Raw genomic sequence first — 10284 nt, 5'->3', positions numbered from 1 at the left:
GAGGAAGGACAGGTCACACTCCATCATAAAATGTGTTACCAGCATTCCATGATAAAGACTGGGGATTTATTCCCATAGAAAATGCAGCAGCTGGTAATGAAAGAAAAGCTGTCATTTTTCAGTTGCATTTGCAATATCGATACATTAAGAGAAAGAGTAGGTGTAATGATCAAATTAGGAGACAGACAACACAGGAAACTATTGATTTTTTTTTGAAAGGTAATTACATTTGAAATAAAGATAGTTTGTTTCTAGCCATAAAGAATATGACTGCGTATAATAAAATGCCAACCCCTTGTAGTTTACTTTATTTTCTCCACGACTGGAAGATAAATGTAAAGAAGTTAAATTTTATTTTTGAGTTTTTAAATAATAAAAAGTGAATCATTTCTCACAGTTTGTTTTCTGTTGAATCATTTTCATCCTGATATGCTGTTTCCTAAGTTTTCAATATTTGTTCCTCAAAGTCTTACCTGAAAGGTCATTGTTGACTACCGATTATGTAGTTGAGTATTGGTACTAAAGTATCTGATTTCCTGTCATCAAATTTCCATAGAAATATGTAGATAAGGGAGCCTAACGATAAGGACACATGGACACATAGAGGGCAACAATACACACTGGGGCCTTTCAAAGGTTGGAGGGTGAGGTGAGGAAGAGGATTAGAAAAACTAACTACAGTAATGGATACTAGGCTTAATGCCTGGGTGATGAAATAATCTGGAAAACAAACCCCCATGACACAAGTTTACATATGCAACAAATCTTAGCATGTACCCATGAACTTAAAAGCTTTAAAAAATGAAGTTCCTTGTTCTATGAATACAATTCAAATTATAGCATGTTTGTTAGGATTCTAAAAAGATTGAGATCAACTAGTGAAATGTCTTCCATACAGCTAATAAGGAAATGAGAACAAGGCCGGTTAAATAATGAGAACTGCTAGGAGACTGAAGAAATAGAACAACTATATTATCTTGACTAATTTTTATGTTGTCAGGCTAAATGCAACCATGATGTTTCATATGTAATGACTTAGACAATTGTGATAATAAATGAAAAATTTAAATATTTACATAATTGTTAGGCAGACATAATTCTAGCATAAATGAGAGTAAAAAATTACTAATAGTCTCCGCCTTTTTACAAATGTATTTACTATATTCACATTAATCTTACAAATATAATAGTGAGCTTTTCATTTGAAAAACAATGAAATGGGAGGGAGTTTATTTATATTCACTTGTTCCATAAGTTAGAGTCTGATATTTAAGAATTTATATAAAAAGCAAATCTATGGGATTATCTGTGTCTGAGAAATACATTAATCTATTTAGAAAGTACATATAATTTGTTTCTGATGACAAATTATTAAACACTTCTTCCAAGAAAATATTTCGAGTGATATTTTTTACATATATCCAGGATATTATCACAATTGCTACCACTGGAAATGATTTATATGTAAAAATACTAATTGGCAGTTTATAAATAATAGAGCTGTTGAAAAAAATTGTGATGATGCTAAATTTTGTTCTGCTGTTAACTCTTTGATGGTACACTCTAAAACGTTGACAGTAGTGATTAATAGGGTCTGCTATAGGCCGGGCTATATAGGTGGCTCATGCCTGTAATCCCAGCACTGTGGGAGGTTGAGAATGAATCACATGAGGTAATGAGTTCAAGATAAGCCTGGCCAATATTGGAAAACAACATCTTTACTAAAAATACAAAAATTAGCCATACATGGTGGCACACACATGTAATCCCAGCTACTCAGGAGGCAGAGGCAGGAGAATCACATGAACCCAGGAGGTGTACATTGCAGTGAGTCAAGGTCACTCCACTGTATTTCAGCCTGGGCTGCAGAGTGAGTGAGATTCTATGTACCTAAAGGGCAAGATCTGATCTCCCTCCTTTCTGTTACATCCTCCTTTTGGACATTGGCAAAGTCCAGTCCAACCAGGCAGTTTGGTTTTTCTATTTCTCTAAATTTACTTGGCTAAGTGGATGTCTAGACTCAGAGTGGGTGAGTTTGGGCTTCCTTTCTCTGAATAGCCTTCTAACCAACACAACAAATATGCCTATTTCAAAATTAGGGAAAGAGACCCAGATTACATGGGAAGCCTGAACTCCATGATACGTTTCAGATTTTTTTCAATATCTAGTTATTGTTACATTCTACTGAAGTTACCCATAAAATATAATGCATTTCTTATAACATTTGTAGTGTATACAGTGTCCTCAGGAATTCTGTAAGGAATAGAACCGAATGGCAGAGCAGAATTTAGTGCTATCTGTTACCTGCCTCCACTATCATGATAATACCAAAATGCCACACTGCACCTCCTCATTATGGATTTTTCTCTGATCAAAATCAGAGAAAATAATGCCAAAGTATTATTAATCAAAAACACTCTTTGTGCTATTTTATCTTCTGTCATGTCTGTTGTTTTTAAACTGACATCTGAGTTAAATTATCCTAAAAGTTAACTTTTCAGGCAGGAAATTTTCTCCCTTTAACTCTTTACATAATATAATATTCTTTTAGTTTTCCACCATTATGGCACTTTAAACTTTTGTGGGAACTGGGCAAGGGCTGATGCAATCACATCAACCTTTTCTTCTGTGATGTTCCTGACCATCAATCCCAGATGAAACGCTGCAATGCTATTTTCTCCAGAGCTCTGAGAAAATGTCCATTTCCTATGAAGAAAGAATTTGCTCTATCACAAAAGAGCATTAACACAGCAAACACTATTGAAAAGAACGCTGCAAGCAACTAAGGATGGAATATCAAATATTAGCTGGAATTGTTGGAGTAGAAGCTATTATAAAACATACATAATATGAAATTTTCCATCTTAACCACTTCTAAGTGTGCACATAGCACTACTAGATACACAATCTTATGCAACCAATCTCCAAAACGTTTTCTTCTTGTAAAGTTAAAACTCTCTGCTATAAACAACAACTTTTCATTTTATGATGTCCTTCTCATGTGGTAGTCACCATTCTACTTTTCTTTTTAATGAATTTGGCTAGTTTAGATACCTTCTATAAAAGGAATTACAGTTTGTCTTTTTATGATTTATTCATCTAGCCTAACTACATCAAGTTTCATCCACATTGTAGCATAAACCACATAGTGTCTGTTCATTCCTTAATAATGCTGGGATTGTTTTGAGGGCTTAACTTTCTTAATAGTGCTGTTATGAATACAAATGTGCAAATATCTCTTTGAAATCCTGATTTTAATTCTTATGGATAAATACCCAGAAGAGAGATTGTGCATCGTATGGTAATACTAAGCTCTGCTAAGATTTAAGTAAAATTTGAGAACTTGTAAGACCTTGTTCTGATAATGGCCACTGTTGTAATTCCAACCCTACCCTTTAAAATGGCTATCTCAAAATCCTATTAGAGTAAAACAATAGTTTCTGAAGGAGAGAAATAACAGTAAGCCCATGAATTAAAGAATAATTAAAAGCCAGCCATGCAGCTTTGCTCCTCAGTAGAAAAGAATTTCCTCATTGACTGATAAGTTGCAAAACCTGTTCTCTATCTCAAAAGGCCACACTATTGACACAAGCCATATTTATGCTTAATTTTTCAAATTTGGATGACAAATCTCAATCAACTGTAGGAAAAGCACTTTGCTAAAACCTCTCAAGACAGAAAGAGAAAGGTTATAGAGAGAAACAGAAGGAAAGAATGAGCAAGAGAGAGACCAGAAGAGACAGAGATTAGAGATAGACACAGGAAATGACGCTAAGGAAAAAGATAGTGTAAAAAGAAAGAGAGAGGGAAAGAGGGAGAAAAAGATAGGGATGCAAAGAGAAAAGGAGAGGTAAAGAAAGAAAGAGAAGGAAAAACAAAGTTGAGGCATGTTGGAGATTGTGAGAGTCGTAAACAATGTCATAGCAAGGAATTTTATGCAAGAAATGTATGGTTTTTGTTTTAAAGGTCTAATGAAGTTTTACAATTGTTAATTGTAAAATAAATTCTATGTGTAAACATATTAGCTAAAGTTAAAGAAGTATCATTCAGTTTTTCTGTAAGCTGGATTAAAATAAAAACACAACAAGTTTTTCTTAAAGTACTAACCTGCTCTTTTACAAAGATTATAAAAGGTCTCTTAGCACAGCCACAACCATAGCATTTCCAGTACACCAGCATCAGCCTGGAAAGCATCCTGATCAAAGGATGGAATGAAGAAAACACTTGAGTCAGCCTAAGGAGTGCCCTACAGGACCACAAACGCCCTGGACGTCACCTGGGGAATGCTGAAGGGGACAATTCAGGAGGCTGGGGTAAATCCTGCTCTGGACACAGACACCATTCACTCCAGATAATTTGTTTATTTTTTATTCTCTCACTTTGCCTACAACCTGTATCTGCCACAGTCTATTGAGACCATCCTCTAAATCTGCCTTTTTTTCTGCCATGTTGCTTAAATAAACATCCCCTTTTTCAGCTTCTAACAGTACAACTGCTTGGCTAGGAGGGATAGATTTGCCCCCACTGGGGTCCCTCAATAATGGCACACATTGGACTAAAGTGCCAGATAACACTACATATCACTCCACTATCCTCCCACTATGTGTAAGTTATAAAGGTTCTAACCCCTACCGTGTACCTGCTCCAAAACGGTTACATTATGGTAATGTACGGCTACATTATGGTAACGGAGATACCTTAAGATTCTTAGTGGCAGGTAGCCTCAAACCAGACAATGTAATCCATGCTACTTTCCCAAACATTCCTTCCTGTGCTAAAGAACAAAGCCAGGAAATAATGGATTCCTCTTTAGCTGGGAGGTCTGTCAGGGGAAACAAACCCATAGACTCCAGTTAGGCAATTATACCAGTTTAGACTGGAGCCCCCATGGCAGATTGCAGGGCAGCCTTGTAATGTCTTCATCCACTATAGCATCAATCACAGTTTCATAACCACATCTTGTTCCCCTATAATTTGGGCTAATGAGGGGATGGAATATCCCAGACCCTGAGTAAAATCCATGCCACCCAAGGCACCTCATGGTGCTTGGGATATTTTAGTATCTTCCTTAACACCTGGCATGGGACATATCATAATTCCAGTTGCAACTAAACTATAACCTTTATTCATAATCACATGGATCAGTGCCTGATCCATATGTTTTCCTTAAGGGAACTAACATTTCCATTGCACCCCAAAACTCCACATTTGTGATCTGGGTGCAGGGATAGGCTTGGTTTGCCTCATGTATCACTAGTCACTACATATCTAATTTAAAAAGTGCTAGTGTCATGGTATTAAGAAGACAATCTGAGGCATTCCTACCACTCAATTTAACACACTGTTGGCAAGGTTCCTCTACCCTCGTCACCTTAATGTGCTCTGCTTCAGATCAGACACAAAAGATTCATAGTTGCACTCATAGCCGTTATAGTCTCAGCCATAGGCATCCTAGCAACTGCCAGTGTTGCAGTGGCATCTATTAGCGAGTCAGTACAAACAGCTGCTTTTGTAATAATCTGGGCAAAAATACGTCTAACGAAATTCTCTTACAGCAAGGTATACATCAAAAAGTTTTTGCACATCTGCAAGCCCTCAAGGCTGCTGTGGAATATGTGGGGGAGTGACAGGATGCACTGGCATTCCAATAGCAATTAATCTGTGACTGGAAACACAAACATATCTGTGTCACTTCTCTACCATGGAATCATTCAATACATAGTTGGGATGAGGTGAAACAAGACCTCTGGGGAACTTTTTATTACAATTCAACTGCAGATGTAAAGCAACTTAAAACCAAAATTTTAAAATCCCTTCACACTATAGAACCACACATCCAACAACAAACAGCCATATAAAAAGGTGTGTAAATCATCTCTCCTGGTTAGACCCCTGTTCCTGGGAGCTGAGACTTGAATTGAAAAGAATGTTTCCTACTGTACTCATAATTGCCTTATGTTATTTGTTAATTCTAGGATGCAAAGCCAGAATAAGAGCAAAGACTGCCTCACCTGACAGACCCATGACTGAGTGCATTGGTGCCTATCAGTCAACAGAGCCTGATAGTAAAAGCATAGAACGGGTATATGTTGGGGTTCACTCAGGATGGTGGCAGAAATATTAAAGGAAATTTATAGAATATAGTCACAAACCCTTTTGGAAGGCCAAAGAGTTTTCTATTACTTGGCTGAAATCAGCTTTGTCCCTTTAATTAGATAAGATAAACTCCCCACATTCATTTGTTTCTACTCTAACTAGCTTTTTTACTCATGTAATCTTTGAGCCAGATGGCCCTCTGGGGTGGGGAGTAGGGGAGGTTGACCAGGGAGATTATCCTTTAATGGTGTTTGCTCTGGGCACCTGCACCCAAGCTTTAATCTTTCAAAGGACTGCTCTCTTAACCATGTTAATTATCCACAAGTGTATTTACTCAAAGCCTTTGTTGTGAAATCTATACTGAATAAATGTGAGGAAGGAGAACTAGTGGGGGTTGTGTTGCTGCAATTTTACTCTTTGGGAAGTACATGACACCCTAGTCCGCTCTTTCACTGTACTCTGTGTTTGAGTGTATTTATTCATCTATTGTAGAAGCAAGATCTGCAGGACAGACTCCCACAGGTGGTACCCCAACGTGACCAATGTCACATATTAGTAGTGTCAAATTTTTAAAGAAACCTCATCATTAAGTTCCTTCAGAAGGAACTGTGTGCTACAAAATAAATTTCCTCTATTATTAATGCATAGTCATGCAAGTGTGCCTGTGTGTGTATTTGACAGTATATATGATAAGAATTAAAATAGCATCTTTACACACTAATGGGGAGAGATAGTGTTAAAAAATATGTGAACCAGACTCTTTATTAAAATATTTTAATCATTAATATGGATTATTAAGAATACTACCACTATTTGTTTATTTATCTTGAATTTTATATTGTTATAATTCTGCTAAATAACTTGTGTGCATTCTAGGTGATTTTTCTGAACAATTATGTTAGTTTAGTCGTGACAATTGATTTCCCTGACTGTGATCACAAAGGAAAAGTCACTGGTCATTGGGAAGACATTATGTATTTCTCTCAACTGTATAATCCAACATAAAACATTTGTTTTATGTTCTTAGTGGACATTTACATATTCTTTGGTAAAATTTCTGTTTAGATCTTTTAAACATTTTTTGATTAGGTTGTCTTTTTAACATTGAGCTGTAAACATTCTTTATATATTTTTTATACAGGTCATTTATCAGGTATGTAACTTGCAAATATACATTTCAAACTCTGGTTTCTCTTTTGACTTTATTGATGGTGTTCTTTGATGTGAAAATATTTTAATTTTTAAAATCCAATTTATCAATATTATTTTGGTTGCTTCTGCTGCTGGTGTCATAGCTAAAACCTTACCAGATTCAAGGTTATAATGTTATACCCAAATTCTTCCTGCTATGAATTTTATATTTCTAGATCTTACATTTCAGTGTTTCATCTATTTTGGGTTTATTTTTGTACATTATTTGAGGACAGAGGTCCAATTTTATTCATTTGTATAAGGCTAATTAGTTTATCCACTGGTATTTGCTAAAGAGATTCTTCTTTCTCAACTGCATAGCTTTAACATTCCTGTCAAAGAGTAGTTGACCCTATGTTTGGCTATATTTCTGGATTCCTTATTCTTCAGTCTGGTTATTTTGGCACTAATTCATATTTTCTTTTTTCCTGCTAGCTTTGGATTTTTTTTTTCTACAGGTGTAAATTTTCCCCTTAATAACTCCTTTTTCACAACTTTTTGTATCTTTTTTTGTTTTTGTATTCTTCAACTTTTACCAAAGGTTTTTTTTTTTTTTTTAATTTCAACTTTGACTTATAAGAATACATTGTTTATTATTAATGTATTTGTTACTCAATTTGTTATTGTTATTTTTAAATATTGACATCTCATACAAATCTTTATTTCCTCTTCTGTTGTGTGCTGTTTCTTTTGTATTTATTACACTTAAATGTATATATCACATTTACAAACCAAAATAACATTGTTACTACATTATATAATGTCACGTCTTTTGAGAAGTGAAAAAAAATTTAAGCGCAAATATATACCTATATCATTGATTATATAGGTTTTTGTTTATCATTTTTTTGTTCTTATAAATTCAAGTTATCATTTGGTATTATTTCTTGCTCCAATACAGTTTTGCCTCTATCTACCACCTTAGTGCTATTATTGGCTAATGTATTACATATGTGTATGTTAAATGCCCAACAATATAACTATATATCTGCTTTACATGCTTCTCAAATTTGTTGAAGGAAGTTGAATAAACATGTATTTATACAATTTGTTAATTTCCATAATTATTTTTTCAGGTGCTCCTTTTTTTATGTGGATTAAATTTTTTTCTGTGTTTATTTACTCAGCCTGGAAAATTTCTTTGGAAATTTTGTAAGGCAGACAGATTACTTAGCAATAAGTTTTATTTTTTGTTTGTTTAGAAAAGTCTTTATTTTACCTTTTGAAAGATAATTTTGTAGAACATAGGATTTTTTGTTGACTTTTTTTCTTTTCATGCCATAAGCACTCCGTTATTAATGTTATTTTAGTTCTGTTTTTTTTTTTTTGGCAATATTTTGTAGCTTTCCTAGTAGAGGCGTTTCACCTACTTCATGGAATATATTCCTAAGTATTTTATGCTTTTTTTTCTTTTTGATTCAGCTGTTGTAAAAAAGGATGAATTCTTGATTTGATTCTCAGCTTGAAGCCTGCACAGCTAAAGCAAGACTAAGCAAAAATAATAAATCTGAAGGTATCAGATTACCTCACTTCAAACTACTACAAGTCTGTAGCTACTGAAACAGGATGACACTGGTATAAAAACAGGCATGTAGACCAATGGAAAAGAATAGAGAATCCAGAAATAAAGTCAAATACTTACAGCCAACTGATCTTTGGCAAAGCAAACAAAAACATAGAGTGGAGAAAGCTTCTGCACAGAAGAAGAAATAATCAGCTGAGTAAACAGACAACTCACAAAGTGGGAGAAAATATTCACAAACTATGCATCTGTTATAGGATTAAAATCCAGAATCTACACAGAGTTCAAACAAAACAACAAGATAAAAACAAATAATACCATCAAAAAGTAGGCTAAGATCATGAATGGACAATTCTCAAAAGAAAATTACAAATGGCCAATGAACATAAAAAAATGCTCAACATCAGTAATCATCAGGGAAATCCAAATCAAAACCAAAATTCAATACCACCGTCCACCTTTAAGAATGAACATCATTTAAAAACCCAAAAAATATTACAGTCTTGGCATGGATTTGGTAAAAGGGAGCACTTTTACACTGCTGGTGAGACTATAAGCTACTATAATCATTGTAGAAAACAGTAAGGAGATTCCTTAGAAAACTAACAGTAGATCTACATTTTGACCCAGTTATTCTACTATTGGGTATCTACCCAGAGAAAAAGAAGCCATTATATGCAAAGATTTATGCACACACATCTTTATAGCAGTACAAATCCCAATCGTAAAAATATGGAACAAACCCAAATGTCCTTCAACCAATGGATAAAGAAAATGTAATACACACACACACACACACACACACACACACACCATGAAATACTACTCAGTCATAATACAGAACAAAATAAAGCTATTAATAGCAACCTGGATGGAGTTGGACACCATTATTCTAAATGAAGTAATTCAGGCTTACACAACCAAAACTTGAATATTGTCAATTATAAGTGGGAGCCAAGCTATGAAAATACAAAGACATAAGAATAATATAAACGACTCTCAGGACTCAGGGAACAGTTGGAGTGGGGAGAGGGATAACAGACCATACATTGGGTGCTCTGTACACTGCTCAGGTGATGAGTGTACCAAAATTTCAGAAATCACAACTAAAGAACTTATCCATCTAATCAAACACCACCTGTTCCCTAAAAAGTATTGAAATAATTTTAAAATGAGAATAAAATCAACCAGATGAATATTTTTTTTTCTCATTTATTTATTTTATTGCATTTTAGGTTTTGGGGTACATGTGAAGAACATGCAAGATTGTTGCATAGGTACACATGCAGCAGTGTGATTTGCTGCCTTCCTCCACATCACCTACATCTGGCATCTATCCCCTTGCTATCTCTCCCCAGCTCCCCACCCCCACCGTCCCTCCCTTATTTCCCCCCAACTGACCCCAGTGTGTAGTGCTCCCCTCCCTGTGTCCATGTGTTCTCATTGTTCAACACCCGCCTATGAGTGAGAACATG

This window comes from Cebus imitator, unplaced genomic scaffold (genome assembly GCF_001604975.1).
Source record: "Cebus imitator isolate Cc_AM_T3 unplaced genomic scaffold, Cebus_imitator-1.0 Scaffold283, whole genome shotgun sequence".
Taxonomy (NCBI): Eukaryota; Metazoa; Chordata; class Mammalia; order Primates; family Cebidae; genus Cebus; species Cebus imitator.
Note: the sequence above shows the minus strand (reverse complement) of the source record.